A 20,334-nucleotide genomic window follows, 5' to 3' on the forward strand; every position below is an offset into this window, starting at 1 on the left:
TCTTGTGCTCCTAATGTCACTTTTGTAGAATTTAAGCTGTTTTATGGAGATGTTCAGGAGCATGTAAAAGGTGAGACAGCCATCTTGGGCGCCTGCGATCTGACTCTCACTCAACTTCATTGGGATTTTTCTTGTTTTTTAATAATGAGTTCCACTTCTCTGACTTGTTTTTTTTCTATTATTAAATGAACAACACTAATCAATTAATATATCAATTATTAATCTATCAACTTCATTGGAATTTTGGATGCTTGATTTTTTTTGCGTTTCACTTCTCTGATTTGTTTTAACTTCACTAATAAATTAATCAATTATTAATCAAGCAATCAATCAACTTCATTCGGATTTTGGATGCTTGTTTGTTTAATGATTTTTTATTGTTAAATGATCAACACTATTCAATGAATCAATTAATCAATCAATTGATCATTCTAGTATTCTACTGAAATGTGGAGAGGTGCCAGGGGGTGGTACAATAAAAACTGCTGTGGTGCAGGCCTTCTACTCAGTTGCACCTTTAGGCCACCGTTGCTCTCCTGGTTGACAATCCTGGAACCTCATACAGGTGCAGACTAAAACAGGATGACCTCCACTGGGGTCAGTGGATGATCATCATTGGCACTCTTGGCCTCAGACTGGTTACACTTACGTGCCAAGCACAGGGTGTAACATGAATGGAAATGACAGATGGGAAAGGGGTAGGGACGACAATGTCCATGACAGTCCCTTTGATGGATGGATATTTTAATTAATTAATTAGTCAAAATCAATTAATCATTCTGGTATTCTTCATTCGGGTAAGGGTGGGCTGTATGGGCTGTATTTGGGGGGGATTGGTATATTTTTGAATATTTGCAGCTCTGTAGTGTAGCTATTAATTTTCTTGGCTTCATAAGCTTTGTCAGGAATCCTAGGCTTTTAAAGTTGGATTCTTTTTTGGTAAAAAAATATGTTGCAAATTAGTAATAGATTATAGCAATAATAACCAATTAAAATGTTGGTCTATGCAAAACAGACCGTCCCCAATGCCACAAATGATAAATTAACATTTTTTAAATCAAACAATTAAATTAAATTAATAAATCAATCCTTCTTTCCTTTCCCTGCCTTCCACTACATACATACTCCACCTCCCTCGGGCCTATTATCTATTTCTTTATTAATGAAAACATTCTTCGTTTCAATTTTCTATGGGTTTGTATAGTTTATTAAACTGTCATTGCAGTGCCACTCTGTTTCCTAGATGTGCCTTGTTTGAATTTGAACTGTCACGTGTTAGTGCCGCCCAATGCTATCACTTAGCTTAGTCAGCCAGCTAGCTCGATGTAACCTTTTGGTCTAAACTGGATGAAACATTATTGTGAGCTGTGAGGTGATCAAAATGCCTGGACATTAATGTCAATGAGGCTAATAATACTGTATGAACAAAAAACAGGCCCAAATTATGTGATTTTAGCTGTTTTTATAATTAAAAAAAAAATACAGTTCCAAAACCAAAACCCGGGTGGGTCGTTTTGAAAAAAAAAAAACGCGACAATGAATTACAACCAAAACACAGGGGTCAGCGCAGATTTCTGCTCCACGGGAGGTTTCTGTCCTCCCTGAGCTCGCCTTAGGACACCTGCGTTACGGTGGATGCCAATCAGCTCATGTGCAAGATCTGTACTGCACATGCTACCCTAAACTTCAGGATGATTAACATGATGCAGCCATTTGGGGAGGAGAAGGCGAGCATCCAGGAAAATGGGGCGTGTCAGCCCTGTTTTCTGGGCGTGCTGAGGCTAGTATCTGTGCCTTCCAATGCAAGGCCTTACTCGGATGGCTGATGTTCACACATGTGGGCCAATGACTGCGACCTCGGATGGAGCAGCGGATCACAGATGCTGTCAGGAGGCTTCTATTTACTCTGCGGCATTAGCATATTATATGCACAGTCACTGCGTACAAATTTGCAGCGGCTGTGCAACAGCATACAACTCTGAACCAGGCCCACAGAGTCACACAGTGATCATGAATATATTATCAGTGGGTCATTCCTGTGGATGGTGATAAATATTTCTAGCTGATCCTAAGGGCTCGATTATTCCTTGGCATACTGTATATTGTCCTGAAGGCTATTCATAATATATATGTAAGAATGCCCTTCATTCCATTATGTCTAATAGTACAGAGTTTATACTGTATGCTGCTGAACTATTGCTTTGATGTTCCAATCCGCGCTCATTTATTCAGCTATGTGTTCCTTTGCTACATAATAAATATACGTTCTACTGATTGCTGAGTAACCAACAGTGCACTAAAAGCAATAGCAGATTTTGTTTTCACACCATTTGGAGTAATGAATAAGACACTATTTATGTGCTAAGCAAGTTTTCCCTTTAGCGATTTTTATGAACACATTTCCCTCTCTTTACTATTATAACGTTGCATCAGAGCTGTTTGAATATTGCAATACTGCTAATTAATTTTAAAGTGTGTTGATCTGTTTGTATGGTATGTAATCATTATGTCGACATTCACAATAATATAATGTTGGCATTTTCAGAATGTCAACACATGATTGTCGGATTAGGCAGCAACTAGGCTTAGGGTTAGATTAGGGTTTGGGATAGGCTGCAATTAGGGTTAAGCCTAGGTTTAGTTTTAGGGTTAGCTTGAAAATACCATTGTCAACATTGACTGTTGACATTCACAATGGTAACATCCTGGCAAGGTCGACATTATGTCAGAGTCCACATTGTGAATGTCAACATGTTAAATCAAATGTCGACAAAATAAACATGTTAACATCCTGAATGTCGACATTTACATGCTGTCAATATTCTGAATGTTGACATAATGTGTCAAACCTATTTGTATAATATATGCAGCTAGTGTTAGAGGCACGCTCCACGTTCCAAGCTGCCTCTCTTTACTTACTGCCAGTTACAACAGGCAATTGTCACTACGACGTGGCCTTCTGTGCATGCGCAGCATCCCACTACGTTTTCTCCTCTGTCTGTCCTCCATTACAGCCGTTCCCCTGAGTACCTCCCAGCATGGAGAAGTATATGGTGATCCCATCCACACTGTACCACCGCTACTGGGTGCATATATATATTCACCCTGTTGCCACCACTGTATATAAGCATTACAGTACACCAGGCACACTACAGCACCCAGCATAGCCTGTACACCAGGCTGCAACTGGGATATCTCTGCATCCTGTACCTGCTGCATTACTTCTAACCCTGTGTTATACTGCTACCTGCTTCAACCTGGTTAATAAAACAATTCCCTGGTTAAGTCATCTGCTGTATGGACTCCATTTACACGCCGCTGCCACCTACCACCATAGTGTCTGCCAATAGCTAATGTGGCAGCATATTCATGTTATTTATATTTCTGAGCAAGATGTGTAGTGAATATATTCTATTGTGTTTTCACAAACATTTCCATTGATAGGGTTTTATTAAACAGCATTGTAGGTCCTTTCTTTTTAACTCTGAATCAGGCCTTGTATTTGTAAATTCCACATTTTGCAGTATTTACATATAGGTGCGTATTCAATTAGGTGCGAAAAGCCGTTTTCGCCAGGCGTAAATTTATCCCAGTATTCAATTCCAAAGACTTTTTGCCGGTGCGGAAAGTTAATGCATTGGAATAGGCGAAAAAGATTTGCCTATGAAAGCTGTCGAAAAAAAGTGCAGAATTGGGGTTTTGGGGTGCAGACTTGCGGGAACCACCCTGCAACCTAGGGACAGACCCCCAAAGGTAAACTGTGTAAAAAAAAAGTTTTTAAAAAAGTTAAGAATACCTCAAAAAATTACTTTGAAAAAGGGGACGAAAATAAAACAAAGTTGGGGGACAAATCTAAAAACTAGTGAAATAGGCTCCACGGGGGGGGTCCCAAGTATGCCTCAGGTGTTTTTAAGATTGCAGGTGCTTGCAGCAGGTGGATTTTTTATGTTTTTTAAAACTTCACATTAGCAATTTCAAATTTGCTGGGACTACTTATTATCTCCAAAAAAAACAGCAAAATGCTATTTTTCACAACTTATGCAAAGATGCTGAATATACAGCTATTGAGAGCATTTAAGTACCCCAAATACCTTCAATAGGGCTATTCGGGGGCATCTATTGTGATCCTCAATGTTAGTGCATCTTTTGGGTGGTGTCAGGCTGATTTCCCCAAAACTGACAGCACTTTTCGCCTGTTTGAGTTTCACCGGGTCCCATTTTCGCATCCTTTGGAATTGAATACGGGGATAAGCTGTGACGCTCTCAAAACTTTTCCGGAGGTGAAACCAGCGATGACGGCGAAAAGTCTGATACTTTTCGCGGCTAATTGAATATGCCCCACAGCCTCTAAGTAGAGCTGGGATATCAGCACGGTCAATTCATCCTGTTGTGTGATGTGTGGTTAAGAATGGTCAAGTCCAGGCATAATACAAATAATGGGAGAAATTCCATGCGGATTACTTAGAACCAAATTACACTGGAGACATGAGCAATTACAAAGCCAAATGCAGAATGAGGGGATTATTGCGTACAAGAGTTTGGGATATTTAGCTCTTCTCTACTGTAGATGTTATTGGCATAAATATCTAACAAAATCACCAGCATGTTATTTTGTTACATAGGGAAGTACAGTAATGGAAATTTGGACAAGTATGGAAAAATATAATCTTATATTTACTTTCAAAAAGTTGACTTACTTATTTTCATCTCAAGGTATACAGTAGGGTTACACTCCAGAATTCCCAAAATATTGGTTTCCCAAGAAAGATGTATTATTCAGAAACCATAGAGAATATGAGGAGTCCAAAGCTTTAGACAGGCAATCCTAAAATAAACACTAATTCACAGATAAATATTATGTGAGAGCTCGTAGTTCTTTAATTTCTCAGTGGGACGGTGCTGGTGACAGATTAGTTTCCTTTATAGCTGTAAAATAGCCAGTACGTTTCTTGAGATAGATTCCGGCTATAACTCTTCAGATGGGAGATTGAAAAAAAAAAAGTACTGGAAAATACAAGTATAAGACAGCATGAGTATACAGAAGAAGGATTGTTACTGTAAAGAAAAGCAGATGGGCAGATTCCTAACATCTAAACTGCACATCAGAAAGCATTAAAATGTCAGCCATATAATCATCTTTCTCTGTAATGCAAGTTAAGTAAATGTTGTTTTTTCTTGCACTTGTGTTTGGCGCCAAGAGTTTTAACATGGTGTCATTTTACTTTTGAACCAAAAAGAGAGCAGTTACTGTATCATTTACACAGCTTTCAAGGATCAAAAAACACCTCACAACTAGGAGCCTACTTACCGTCATAGAGAAATAGGCCCGCACTAATTAGACATTCATTATTTTGCACATATCATGGCACGGGGCTGATTGGGCATTATTTTCTGCAGGAAAATCCCAGTGAGACGATTGGCTGTGGGGCCGCTTGTCAATTGAGGCCCCGTCCCCTGATTTGCGTCACCCGGCCGGCTCCTGTTTAGACTGTGTTGTGTGTGTTTTACACAGGCCGGCAGGCTGCCTGTCAGTACTGCTTGGCCGCACCTGAGCCTCTCCCGCGAGAAGAGAGGCCGGCGGCCTATTTAAGCGCCACCCAGCGTACAGTCGGCGTCATGCCGCGGCACCATCGAGGAGTGAAGTGGTACGGGTCCGCGGGTGACAGCACTGCAGTGGGGGTAAGTTGTGGTAGGGCTGGGGGGCCGCTCAGGGCAGTCTGTCTGACCGATTGTCTCCTCTCCACTCTCCCCTCCCCAGGCTGTGAAGTGTCAAGTTTAAGTTTTACTTCACAGCCTGGGGAGGTGGCAGAGTGGAGAGGAGACAATTGGGCTTGCTGCAGTCAGTGCCTGGTGGTAGCAGTTGTAGGCTAGCCACCAGTGGTCATGGCTGGGGGCAGTGGCGTATCTATAATGGGTGGATTATCTATAAGGGGGTCCCCGCACCGCAAACACTGCACCCATTTTTTTTTTTAACTTACCTGTCCGTGGTCCCCCGTCGGGTCTCAGCGCTGCTCAGAACACCGGAAAATGGCCGCTGCGGCCATTTTCCTGGTGTTCTGCGCATGCACATTAGACTCCGGGCACTAGAGTGTGCCCGGAGTCTTCTGCACATGCGTAGAACACCGGAAAATGGCCACCGCGCCCATTTTCTGGCGTTCTGCGCATGCGCAGTAGACTCCGGGCACACTCTAGTGCCCGGAGTCTACTAAGGCTCCGGTGATTGGCCAGCCGCATCAGTCGGCTCCCAGCCACCAGGGAGAGAGAAGGGGGCCCCGCACGGTGAGTGCACACGGGCCCCCTCCTCTCTTAAGATGCCCCTGGCTGGGGATTTATGTAAAATTAATTAAAATTTATAATAAGATGATCCCCGGCCACTGCGGCCAGGGAAGGGTCATGGGGCTGGGAGATGGAGTCTGGAGAGAGGGATGTCTGAGGTGGGGGCCCTGCTGCGGGGGGAATGATTAATGATGGTCTGAGGAGGGGTATTCTGTACTTATTAGAGAATATAGATGAGCTAATTTTTGCTAAGGGGAGATGATTTGTCTCAGGGAGGGGGGGTCTACTATACTAGGGGCGGTGGAGATGATGATCAGTCTGTGGGGGAAGGGGGGCTGCTGTACTATGGGCAGGGAAGAAGATGACCTGTCTGTGGGGGAGGGGGGTCTGCTATACTATAGGTGGGGGAGCTGATGATCTGTCTGTGGGGGGGGGTCTGCTATACTATAGGTGGGGGAGCTGATGATCTGTCTGTGGGGGAGGGGGGGTCTGCTATACTATAGGTGGTGGAGCTGATGATCTGTCTGTGTGGGAGGGGGGGTCTGCTATACTATGGGCAGGGGAAATGATGATCTGTCTGTGGGGCAGGGGGGTCTGCTATACTAGGGGCGGGGGAGATAATGATCTGTATGTGGGGGAGGGATGGTATGCTATACTATGGGCGGGGGAGATGATGATCTGTCTGTGGGGCAGGGGGGGTCTGCTATACTAGGGGCAGGGGAGATAATGATCTGTCTGTGGGGGAGGGGTGGTCTGCTATACTAGAGACAGGGGAGATAATGATCTGTCTGTGGGGGAGGAGTGGTCTGCTATACTAGGGGCGGGGGAGATGATGATCTATATGTGGGGGAGGGGGGCTATTCTGTGCTAGGTCAGGTGGATGGCACTTGGAAGACGCAGGATAATGGCATTGGGGAGACCCAGAAGGATAGTGCTGGAGAGGCGCAGGGGGATAGCGCTGGAAATACACTGGGGGGATTGGCTGGAGACACACCAAGGCGATGGTGCTGGAGACACACAAGTAGGATGGTAGGACCACTGGTACTATTAGAATAAAAGACTGGGGACAGTAGTCCGCAGTTAGAGAACAATTCTAATGAAACCATATTACTGATGCAAATGGTATCAAATGACAAATATATTTTATTATTAATATTAAATTTTTGATAAGGAAAACCCACATTTTGTCCTGGCCCAATACCTCTGTTGCCATGTATTATCTGGTTGAACCTCTGTTACATGAGGATGATATTGGCTTTATTGCTATACAAACAGGTGGCTTACAGACCATATGATCTCCTGCATGAATAGTGAATACCGACTCAAGACTCTGCCTGTCCAGGGAGGATCAATTTCTTCAGAGGTTCCCCGTTGCAGAGAAATCATATAGGTAAGAAAATACTCATACATATGCTTGCTGTGCTTATTCACTGGAGAGAGGGACTGTGGGCATGCCTATCAGCTCTTGGAGCGGTGGGCATGCCCCTAGCATGCCGAAAACAGGGGGAGTGGCTTGTAGGCATGGCATTTCACATTAGGCCTCACCCCTTTGCAACAGGTCACGACCACATAGGGCTAATTTCTAATTTTTTTCCAGGGCCACTTTAAATTCCCAATCCACCCCTGATTGTGGCCACAAAGAACTTTCATAGCAATTTGCCAAAAAACCCCGGCGAGAAGCTTTGCAATGAATTAATACTCGCCTATTAGGCCATGTATGCGTATACTATACAGAAAGTGCAATGGACAGCCGTGGAGCTTTTTCGAGCTTGGTAAATAGTGCCAGACTGCAGTCACTATTGATATTAATGAGGTCTTTATTCAGCCTAATGCAGGAGAAGATACGTCATCTCTAAAGGTTTTTATTTTCCTTTCCAGTGGATTAATAAAACATGTAGTTGTTGGTTACAACAAGATGAAACGTTTTACATTAGGAGAATTTCCCTTTTGACTACAAATATGGAATATTTTACTGTGGATTACTGTAGAAGGAAATTTTCTAATTTAACAACATGTTTAACATTTTCTTTTTGGATTATAAAAACAATATGGAACATTTTCCTATGGATTGTAAGAAAATCACCTGGGTTAAAATAAAAGAATTATGTTTTGGGTGTTTCCTTTTTTTTTTTTTTTTTAATAAATAAATGTATAAGTTTTTCTTTATTTCTGTGAAAAGTTATCTTTTACTAAAGAAAACATATTCTAACAACTGTGGGGCTTATGTAATACTGTAGTCTACGAGGTGTAGGCTCTGGTGATATTCCGAAGAGTCTGCCTGTCATTTTGAAGTGGAAATCATTTCAAAAGTAACAACAACCTGGTTTTGCCTTTTAAATGATTTTGCTTTAAATATATGGGCAGATTCGCTGGAAACTCGCCAGAGCCTGCAGCTCGCAGGCTATTACATAAGCCCCCATATCTTTGCTTTAATTACACTTATAACTAGAGAGGTTCGGATTCCTTGGACCTTGGATCCTTGGATCTCGGATCTCCCTGTTTGCCTCAGATCCCTACCAGAGCCAAAACCTCGAGATGCCGCTGTCGGATCTCGCAGTTTTGGCTCGAGCGCTAATTTCAAAAGTCTCATTGAAATCAATGGGCTGTCACAGCTTTCTGCCAATCAGCGCTTCCTCAAAGACTTCAATGGGGCAAATGGACGAAAGATTGCAGACCCCACTGCACAGAGGATACCAACACCCACCGCAGTGCCGACAACGCCGCACGCCAGCACTGCAGACACCGCCAGCAACCCCACACTTAGGACACTGCCGGTATCCCTGCACTGCCTACACCGTCGGCACTTCTGCTCTCAGAACACTGCCGGCACTCCTGCACTGCCAACACTGCTGGCACCCCACACTGAGAACACTGACGGCTCTCCTGCATTGCTGACACCTCCAACACTCCTGCACTGTGAACACCGCTACCAACCCCGCACTGCAGACACCGCCAACACCACTGAACTGCCGACTACGCCAACAACCCCGTACTGAGAACACTGACTGCACCCCTGCATTGCTAACACCACCAGCTCTCCCGCACTGAGGAAACCGCCGCCACCCTTGAACTACCAACACAGCCAGCACTCCTACATTGAGGACACCGCTGCCAACCCCGTACGCCCGCCACCGCCACCTCTCCCGCACGGCCGACACCACCGGCACCTACACACTGCCGACAACGCTGGCACCTTCTGTCACAGTAAGTGCACCATTGGTGTATCCAACCTGCACTGTATCCAAGCCGCACTGTATTTGAACTGCATTGTAACCCGCACTATATCCGACCCACACTGTATCCGATCCCCACTGTATCCAACCCACACTGTCTCCGACCCACACTGTGGGCCTGATTCAGACCCGCTCGCAAGCCCTATGCGCTCGCAAGCGGGTCAATTGTTAGGCAGTGCGCACGCGAGCCCCGCAGCGAGCGCAAAAAGCACTCGCTCCGGCGCTCGTTTTCAAAAGGGGCGGCTGTCGATGTTGATCGACAGCTTTCCCCGTTTGGAAGGCGGGGAGGAGGGGTGGCTGCGCAAATGGAGGCGTTCCTGCAGGAACGCCTGCCGTTTGTGCGCGGCCCTACTGACATCACTCGTGATGTCAGTAGGTTGACTTCCTGCTCTATTAGAGCAGGAAGTCCACTGGGGCTTGCGGCAATGAGACCCTACCGCAAGGGTCTCGTCACAAGCCCGATGGTCGCAAAGGTCTTGACCATCGCGACCATCACCTGGCCGCCCGCTAAAGCTGTGGGTGGGCTTAGTGGGCGGCCAGGAGGCCGGCTCAGAAAAAACAAACGGCCGCCCTGATTCAGAGCGAGCGCTTGCTTTTTGTGTGCGCCTTTGAATCAGGCCCTGTATCCGACCCTCACTATATCCGATCCACGCTGTATTTGACCCGCACTGTATACGACCCGAACTGTATCCAACTTACACTGTATCCCGCACTGTATGTGACCAGGACTGTAGAGGGCCCACACTCTATCCAACCTACACTGTATCCCGCACTGTATGCAACCAAGACTGTATGCGACCCGCACTGTATGCAACCCACACTGTATCCGACCATAACAGTATCTGACACTGTATCCAACCCACACTGTATCTGACCCACACTGTATGCAACCCAAGCTGTATCCAACCCACACCGTATCTAACCCGCACTGTAACCTGCACTGTATCCGACCCGCACTGTAACCTGCACTGTAACCAACCAGCACTGCATCCGACCCGCATATCAGACCCACAGTGTATCCCACACTGTATGTGACCTGAACTGTATCCAATTCCAACCCACACTGTATCCCGCACAGTATGCGACCCACACTGTAACTTGCACTGTATCCAACCTGCAGGTACAAAACACTGTTTTTATGGTTGGGGAGATTTTGGGGAACTGCTCAACAAAAAGGTTTACTGATCACATTATTAATTTGCAAAACATTTTTAAACAGAAATAACTGCTGTGTATTTGTGACGCTGTTCTGTTTCTTAGTTTAGCCAGCCAGCTTTTGGCCTGTATTGATTCACCAAGCCCCACCAACAAGAACCCTCATCATTTTTACAGGAGGTCCATGCCATGGCATGTTAGGAGATTATACGCTGAGAATATTTTGTGATTATTTTCTGTACATAACTAAATTTTATATTGTTAATTCAATGTTTTCTTTTGGTACTGAAGTAAAGTGTTAATATCTATTAGTTACGGCCAATGTATGGGGAAGGTTTTTTTTTTTTTTTTAGTACTTTTTTTATGAGTTTTTACTTCACTACTTTCATTGATTAATACAACCCAACTTCTTGGCATTATTTAAATTAAATTAATTCAATGCAACTTGCAATGCCAAATAGATGTATTGTAGTTTATGACATTTTTATTTGATTTTAGATGTTTTGGTGGTTTGCTTTATGTTTTGGCCATAAAAATGTAAGTTTACTTAAAAATAAAAACAACTTTACATAACAAAACAAGTGACAAAAACATTTATTTCTTTCATGAAATTCATACCATACAGTAGTTTACGTAACAACTTACTGTTGAGTCTGTTTATCTGCACACATCTCCTCCTATAGTTCTATGCGGAACTGACAGCACTCCAATCACCCTATAAAGTATACTGCATGTGATTATTAGTTTATTTACATTTCAAATCTACAGATATTATAAACGATATGCAGTAAGGAAGTTGAAGGTCGAAATGCCGACCGCCAGCTTCCCAACTGTGCAATCCCGACAGGGGACTAATGATAGGCATTGAAACACTGACGCCTATCATTATCCCTACGTCGGGAGCCCGACACCCGGCATAGCAAACGAAGGTAAGCCGGGCTGCAGGCGTGGACAGCCGCCGGGGGGGAGGAGGGTTAGGGGCTCCCGGGGGGACAGGGTTAGGCGCCCCCCAGCATAGGCGAAACTAGAGATCTGGTAATGGGTGGTCCCAGTTTTAGCACCATGTCAGATATTGGAAAAAAACACCAGTGACGTCCTTCCCCATGGTGTCACCTGGTGAAGGGTGGCGTGTTGGTCGCGCCAAAAAGGGGGCGTGGCCTCTTGAACAGGGGGCGTGGTCACTTGAGAAGGGTGAATGGCCTCGCAGCCAGAACCCCAGTGGTCTGATGTGTGGAAGAAGTACGGGTGAGTACTGTGCAGTGCTGGCTCCCTGTCAGGAGCCGAGTGCTGCATTTAATGCTATAGTGCAGTACCCGGCTCCTGTCACACACCCCTTTAGCGGGTTTTTGGGGCCCCAGTCAGTTTGAAAGTCTTTTCTTACCTATATGGTGGATTCTCTGCAACCTCTGAGGAATTTGAGCCTCACTGGTTAGTGTCTTCAGCCGTTTACGTAGAAAAATAACCCATGTCATCATCATAACCAGTTAATATATACTGTAGTAACAGAAGCTTTTGTGCAGGAAAAATGTGAATTTCCCTGAGCAAACTTCTGTGTCTCTCCAGGCTCCTCTGTGTTACTCCAGACCCCTCAATGTCTCCATTCCCAGGCCCCTCTGTGGTTGTCCAGGTTCTCTGTGTCTCTTTCCTCGACCCCAGTGTGCGTATCTCAGCCCCATTCCCCCCGCCCCAGTGTGCGCCTCTCAGCCCCAGTGTGTGTCTCTCAGCCCCATTGCCCTGGCTCCAGTTTGTGTCTTTCAGCCCCATTCCCCGACCCGAGTGTACGTCTCTGTGCCCAAGTGTGTGTCTCTCAGAGTCATTCCCCAGCCCCTGTGATACCCCAGCCCTGTGTTAACTCTATCCCTCCCAACCTAACATGGATAGTTCTATTAATATTAAGGAGCTCAAATATATATATACACACACACATATATATATATATATATATATATATATATATACTGTGATAGAAGCACTGGTGAAGTGGTCAATAGCAGGTACATTTGTCCTAGATTTTTGGCCTATGTGTTCTAAAAAAAAACCAGGAGAAGTCTATTTTGTAAGCAGACCAAAGTATCGGCTTTTGGAAAAGCTGGTTTGGGTCCTGGAGGTGTGGATGTGAGGAGAGGGAGGGCTCCATTCACAGGCCACTCCAGGTTTTGGGCCTTTCAGCCTGGTAAAAGGCTCATTAGGGCTTGCAGCTGGAAATGGCTAATATAAGCATGGTTTGTTTGTGGCTTAGTGTCTCACACCTGTTAGAGCAGGCAGATTAGCCTGTTCAGAGACACTTGGTGATAATCCTTGTAAGTACTGCGCACGTGTTTTGTTGGTGGTGAGGGCAATAGACCATTATTATAGAGAGGGAATCTGCTGTGTAGCTAGTACCCAGCTGGGCTAGGACTTATGTTTATGTTTTGTTTATGTTTATATTCATTTGGCACAATAAAGACTGGCGCCGACCAGTTTGTACGAGAACCTCAGACTTTTATCCTGTTTCTACGGCTGCTGTGTGTGTAAAGAGGAAGTCCATCTACCCCAGGAGAGGGACCCCTATCCCGACTGTGTCACAATACATTATATATATATATATATATATATATATATATAATGACTCCACCAGTCATATGTGATATATTGGACAGGCATCGGAGGATTATCATTGTTTGGGTGACAGAGTGCCGGCATAGTGGGGGTATATACATAAATATATATATATATATATATATATATAAACACACACACATATATATATAGCTGCTGCCAGAATAATAAATGCCGAACCTGCAGTATATGCTTTTTAAAACAAGCTCCTCTTCTGTTCTTCTGCAGACAGGCTGTCACTGTCAGCTCAGTCTGTCAGCGACAGCAAGGATGAGACCGCGGTGTCCTCCTCCTCCTCTGGGCAGCTCACACAGCACATCCGCTAATGCCATGATGTCACCGCGCGCTCGTGCACCGTAGGCTAATACTGATTGGGCCAACTCAGGGGAGGTGGTGCTGTTGTCTTTCTAGGTCATCCCAGTCAAGTGCGGGCTTATGCAGCCATGTTAACACCAACCTGACTTCTAGCTATTAATTAAAGTTAAAAAAAGCAAAATGGTGGCAGAGACTAATGGGTGGTCCGGTGAACCCCCGGACCACCCCTTAGTTTCATCTATGCTCCCCCGGGAGGGTTAGGGTTAGGCTAGGGGAAGGGGGGGTTAGGGTTAGGCATCCCTGGGGGGAGGTTAGGGATAGGCACCCCCCGGGAGGGTTAGGTTCAGGCTGCGGGGACGGGGGGTAGGTTTAGGCACTTGCGGGGCAGGTTAGGGTTAGGCACTAGGGGGGGAGGTTAGGGTTAGGCACCCCTACGGGGGGGGGTTAGGGTCGGGGGGGAGAGGGTTAGGTATAGTTAGTTTACTTACCCCTCAGGATTTTCACTGGTGCCGGTGTTCCGGCGTCGGGATTTGAACCGCCAGCCATAGGTCCGGCGGTCATTCATAACGATCCGATTATAAACATATAAAGGAAACAAATAGTAATGTTAATAAATGTTAAGAATTTCATCTAAAAGCGATCTAGGGACAAATCAAGCATTGAGATAGAAAACTCTGTGACAACACAGTCCCCATATGTTTTGTGTTGTCCTCTCTACATGTGAGGTGGTGACATATAGATTGGCAAGCAGCGAAATGCCCTCTTTTCAGTAAGTACTGAGGCTTCAACTTTATTGATGAGTTACCGGATGGGGTGAAATTGGAACAGAAAAGCAGCTTTTACTTTTCAATATGAAAATAAATGAATACTTATAATGCTTATATATGCATAAATAACCGGAATAGAACACATATAAAATAATATAAAAAAACCTGCATAGCTAACAAACCATGATGAGGTGGGATGTCTAAGCATCTTTCATGTTTCATCTTTTACTGCATTAATCCCTATATAAATAATAAAGTAACAAAATAAATTATGTATACTAGCAATGCTTGCATAAGGCAAAGACATGGAGAATGTTACAGACAATCTTATCAGGCATAATGCAGTATGTATATACTTGCCTAATCTTCCAGAATGTCTGGGATACTCCAGAATTTCAGGGAATACCATCCTACATCTTGTCCACTTGCCTAGTGAAATGGGTCGTGATTGTGTATTATGCAATGGGTGATACACATCACAATGACAACCCCATTCCAACTTGCCACTTGGACTTCCCAAATGTCATGCCATCCTGTCTTGATAGCTGGGAATGTGGGGTCGTACATGTCACTTACAGTGTGCCAGTAAATGGCTGCGAACAGCATTGTAGAAGTGTAGGGGATGGGTGTTCAGGTGGCCTAGAACTCAGAGAGGGTGTGACTGTCCAGATTTAGACAAATTGAGATCTAATTAGCAGTTGAGTCCCAATCACCATTCTCGTCTGATCCATGTATCCAGTGTTATAGGAGAGAGTGAATTTACAGTGATGCCATCCAAAGTGTGGGACAGGCTTTGATGTAAATGGTATTTTGAAAAGGGATAATGGTTCTAATCAGAACTAAACAACATCTTAACTAGAAGGGCTTTAGGTAACATAAAAATGTACTTACTTTCATTAAACCACTGTGCATGAAAACACTCCAAAAGATTATGCAAAACACAGTTCTGAAATTGCAACTAAATCACAGTAAATAAAGTAATGGAAAAACTCAACAATTTACACCTAGTTTAAAGGGCTTCTTTTGGTCTAAGTTAGTTTTCCTGACATGCTTTGGGAATTCAAGGAACTGGTTAGAATACATGGATATTATATATTTTTTTAATTTAAATAGTTGGAAACATAGATAGTAAGACCTGATATGTACTATGGCACTGTGCAATGCTCAGACTGTGCTTTATATAGGCAGGGTAAGGGTTGGACTGGCCCACAGGGGTATAGGGGAAATCCCCAGAGGGCCCCACTGCCTGTGGGCCCACCCTCACCTCTAGGTGTCAGGTTTCAGACCTCAAATTATATATTGTTACACTTTTAGACAGTCAGTTACCTGGTGGAGCAGGACCACTGATTAACAAGGGGGCTTGGTTCACTTATATAGAAACTACACCAAGTTTTGCCTAATGGTTAGCCAAGCATCTGTGGTGGCAGGCCACACCCCCTCTGGTGGATGACCACACCCCTTAAGCATGGGTCCTTTCCACTGATTACCCCGGTGGGCCCCTCATGCTCCAGTCCGACACTGGGCAGGGTGGTTACATTTTGCTGCCTGCGAGACATCATTAATGGGCGAGCTTGCACCTTTTAATTCTCCTAAAGGATTTCTCCTTAGGGGAAAAGCCACAGATATGATGAAGATTGAGATGACGGTCACCAGCACGTGGTAGAGGAAGAGAGCCGACCCACTGGACACACAGCGCTGTTTCATGGAAGTACATGGAATAGATTAGAAACTTTTTAAAATGAGCAAATATTCTCATATAATCCATTGTAAACATAGAAGCACCTTTGATAGAAAGCTTTGAGTCTAACGGTAACAACATGTGCTGTTTTTTCCACTGAAAAGCGCCTGGGTTGCACACTTTTGAAGATGTCAGCCACATCCGCATAGTCATGTACACTCATAACACAAATGACATAGAACAACTTGAATATTTTTCTTCTTATTCTAGCCTGGCCAGTTTTAGTTAAACACAGAGCTCATGGAACAATTTTGAATTACATAAAAATGAAAAGACATTCACATTTAAACAGTTGTAAATATTGAAAGTTCTGAGGCTAAGGAAAATAGTTCCCTTGCTTTCATTAATTCTGTGTGCGCCAAAACATATTTTTTCACTCCAAAAGGTCCTGGAATTTATCTTGAACAGACCGTCCAATAAAACTCAACGTCCTTGTAACAAGAGCACTTATTATTAAGGAGGTCACTATGGGGCCTATTCATGATGTTAATTATCGGTGTCCGAATTACTCTGGCGCGGTGACAGCTGATACGAAAATCAGCTGTCTCCACGAGTGGCGTCACTGCTCCTTTTCGGAGCAGTGAATCTTTTCACTGCTCCTTTTGAAGCAGTTACGGCAGTGCACATGTGCGACCTACAGGCAACGGCGGCTCCAGGCACGGGCAAGCCAGGACGTAGCCGGGAGCGCCATTGTATACATTTGCCGCAGGAAATGAGCACTAGCTTGATAATATCAGCTCAGGGGGACGGAGTGGAGGAGGAAAGGGGCAGCAACACAGGACGGCGCTGGGCGCAGTAAAGCCTAGCGCCGGTCCTGCCAACAAGTCACGTATGCGCACAAGAGCCCCGATGTCCGGTGGATGGAGCTGGACAGGGGCGGAAGGATCCAAAAGGATCCCTCTTCATAACCCGGACCTCCTTCCCGTAGGGAAAGAGCAGGTTGCAATCCACAAACGGGAGCATTCGCCATCTGATGATGGCAACTGCTACCGCACGCAAGCTCCAAAAATATTGAATTTTCAGAGCTTGATGAATTCTGTCCCCATACTAGAATTACAGTCTTCAGTGGCAGAGATGGGATATACGGTACTATCCATGGTACAACCATAGCCTTTACAATTTAAACATTTTGACTTTAGTCTAGAACACGTTCCAATCATCTAAAATGATTTCTGGAGGGAACAGAGGCCCTGATTCAGAGCCGGACGCTCTGACAGAGCGCTCACTCTGAATCAGGGCCGTACCTCCTCCTTTTTGGAGTGGCCAAAATGATGGTCGCGATGGTCAAGACCATTGCGACCATCGGGCTTGCGACGAGACCCTTGTGGTAGGGTCTCGCTGCCGCAAGCCCTGGAGTGCTTTTGGCTCTATCAGAGCCAAAAGCACTCCCACTGATATCACTAGTGATGTCAGTGGGGCCGGCCCCAGACGGTAGGCGTTCCCATGGGAACGCCTCCGTCTGGGCAGCCACGCCCCCGGCAAGCCCACTAAAGGGGGCATGCTGTCAATCACCATCGACAGCACGCCCCCTTTGGTGCGAGACCCATAACAACGGCGTGGCCGTCGTTATTCGGGTCTCGCGCATGCGCACGATGGAGCCGCCTCCGTCGTGCGCATGCGCACTTGGGCAACATCGACCCGCTTGCAAGCGCTCAGCACTCGCGACCGGGTCTGAATCAGGCCCAGAGAGAGCTGCAAACATCACTGATGCATATATACCAGTGACTTGCGGCGGGGTAAATGGCTGGGGAGGCACTGGCTAGTATCAGAGCCCAATTTACACATACATATATGAACCCGAGGGTTAATGTGGGCATTATACAAAGGTGCAATAGTAACCTGCTGGAAGTTTGGTGTGTTTTGATTAGGGATGTGCGGAAAAGGTAGACAGGGGAGGCAGTGCCTCACCTGCCATTCACTTTTTACGCCAGAGTTTTGACCACAAAAAGAAGACATTTATAATAGTTTCTTTAAATTCTTCCCATAACCTCTACAGTAAAAACTGTCACGTCACGGGTATATACCCACTTCCTTCTGATTGGTCACTGCAGGTGAAGGATGAATGTGTAGTTAACAAACTACAATACCCGGCGCTCTGTGTTGATAAAAAATATATTATAAAATAATCCACCTGCTAGCTAGTAGCAATCTTGATCTAGTTAAGACCAAAAATTGTGACAACCAAAAAACAAACCATATAGCTACTGCGCAAGGTGGAGATTGATAATAAATGTCTATATGAATAGTGTGTTCTGCTCTCTGGTGAAATGAACAGGAGACTTGGTGAATACAAATCTCTATTTAATAACCAATAAAACACACATGTAATGTTTGACACAAATGATCACAATTAGGATGACATACGATGACAGTAACTTAATATCTATAGAACAATGTATCAATATATCAGTAACTGTGGGATGGTTGAACTTCTAAAATTGTGTATCAACTTGATTAGAATCACAATTAATATGTAATGAGACAACAATATAAAATGTGCTGAAAAGATGCTGGCGTCCCAGCTCCACTTGTAGGAGTGTAGGAATTAACTCTGTCTCTAAGTAACCAATAAGTGTAAATGCAATTAGTGTGGCCACGCTACTTTTATACATACGGTCCAATGGAAGATTTGCAAAGTCACAGCAGATGGTATCCAAAAAGGTATTCACGTGGATGTAACGGGATGCGGTGATAGCCGCTGGTTGTACAAACCGGGAGAACTGGATAAGTGCGCTCTCCTATTCCTCCAGCAGATGCTGCGGATAGCAGCTGGGCAGCGGATTGCCGCTGGGTGTTTGACGTGTAGGGCTTGCTGGGCAATAAGTCCTCCAGTGACTCTTAACCCAAACACGTCTGTAGTGTAGCGGCTCCAGCCGCTGACTGAATAACAAGCAAAGCTTGCTGGGCAAGTTGTTCTTCAGCTATCCAGCAGTAAAACTTGTTTCTAGTGGCTGTTGCTGTGTCCTCATGTGGCAGGACAAATCCCAAGATATTAAATGGATGAACTTGGGCTTAAAGATGATACATCTGGTAACAATTTCCTGGATCTCCTGGAATGCACTAGGTAGTGCTGGTCAACGCGTTTCGTCCTGTATTGAATTAGGACTTTTTCAAGACTGGAGACATACCTCTATTTGGTCTCCTTTTATACTTCCAGGATTAGCTTAATTGGTTACTTAATTCCATACACATGAATTCATTCTCCCATTCAATTTGGACATCAACACAGGTGAAAAAGGGAAGAAAATCATGTGTGTGTATAGATGCATATATATATATATATATATATATATATATATACATACACACATATACATACACACACACTTCTAGAATTCAGCATATAAAAAATATATTTAATTTATATTTAATTTAATTGTTCTATTATCCAACATTTTCTTTTGTTTTTATATGTAGACCATTTAAAAAAAACTGGTAAATAATGATATCTAAAATACTAAAACTCAGAATAATAATTCATTACTCCAAGTCTCATATTATTAAGCCCTACACGTCACACACCCAGCGGCGATCCGCTGACCAGCTGCTATCCGCAGCATCTGCTGAAGGAATAGGAGAGCGCACTTATCCAGCGCTCCCAGTTTGTACAACCAGCGGCTATCACCGCATCCCGTTACATCCACGTGAATACCTTTTTGAAAACCATCAGCTGTAACTTTGCAAATCTTCCATTGGACCGTATGTATAAAAGTAGTGTGGCCACGCTAATTGCATTTACACTTATTGGTTACTTAGAGACAGAGTTAATTCCTACACTCCTACAAGTGGAGCTGGGACGCCAGCATCTTTTCAGCACATTTTATATTGTTGTCTCATTACATATTAATTGTGATCCTAATCAAGTTGATACACAATTTTAGAAGTTCAACCATCCCACAGTTACTGATACTGTATATTGATACATTGTTCTATAGATATTCAGTTACTGTCATCGTATGTCATCCTAACTGTGATCATTTGTGTCAAACATTACATGTGTGTTTTATTGGTTATTAAATAGAGATTTTTATTCACCAAGTCTCCTGTTCATTTCACCAGAGAGCAGAACACACTATTCATATAGACATTTATTATCAATCTCCACCTTGCGCAGTAGCTATATGGTTTGTTTTTTGACTGTAGGCGAAGGGTCACAATCAATTTAGCAGTCCAAGATTGTAGACATAATGTCAGGGGAAAACTTGAAGAATAAGCAGCAAATGGATGAGCACTGTTGTTGTTATCGAACAGT

At 44.3% G+C, this 20,334-nt stretch overlaps 1 long non-coding RNA gene across 1 annotated transcript; it reads right to left on the reverse strand.

Moving 5' to 3' along the window:
* Positions 1-4,522: 4,522 nt before the first annotated feature.
* LOC148505842 (uncharacterized) lies at positions 4,523-14,156 on the reverse strand. Its single transcript, XR_015869839.1, has 3 exons — positions 14,066-14,156; positions 11,310-11,379; positions 4,523-5,004 (listed from the first exon to the last, which is right to left on the reverse strand). It is a non-coding gene; the product is annotated as an uncharacterized LOC148505842 (long non-coding RNA).
* Positions 14,157-20,334: the final 6,178 nt, after the last annotated feature.

The sequence above is a fragment of the Taudactylus pleione genome, unplaced genomic scaffold, assembly GCF_031769625.1.
Source record: "Taudactylus pleione unplaced genomic scaffold, aTauple2 ptg000436l, whole genome shotgun sequence".
NCBI classification, from domain to species: Eukaryota; Metazoa; Chordata; class Amphibia; order Anura; family Myobatrachidae; genus Taudactylus; species Taudactylus pleione.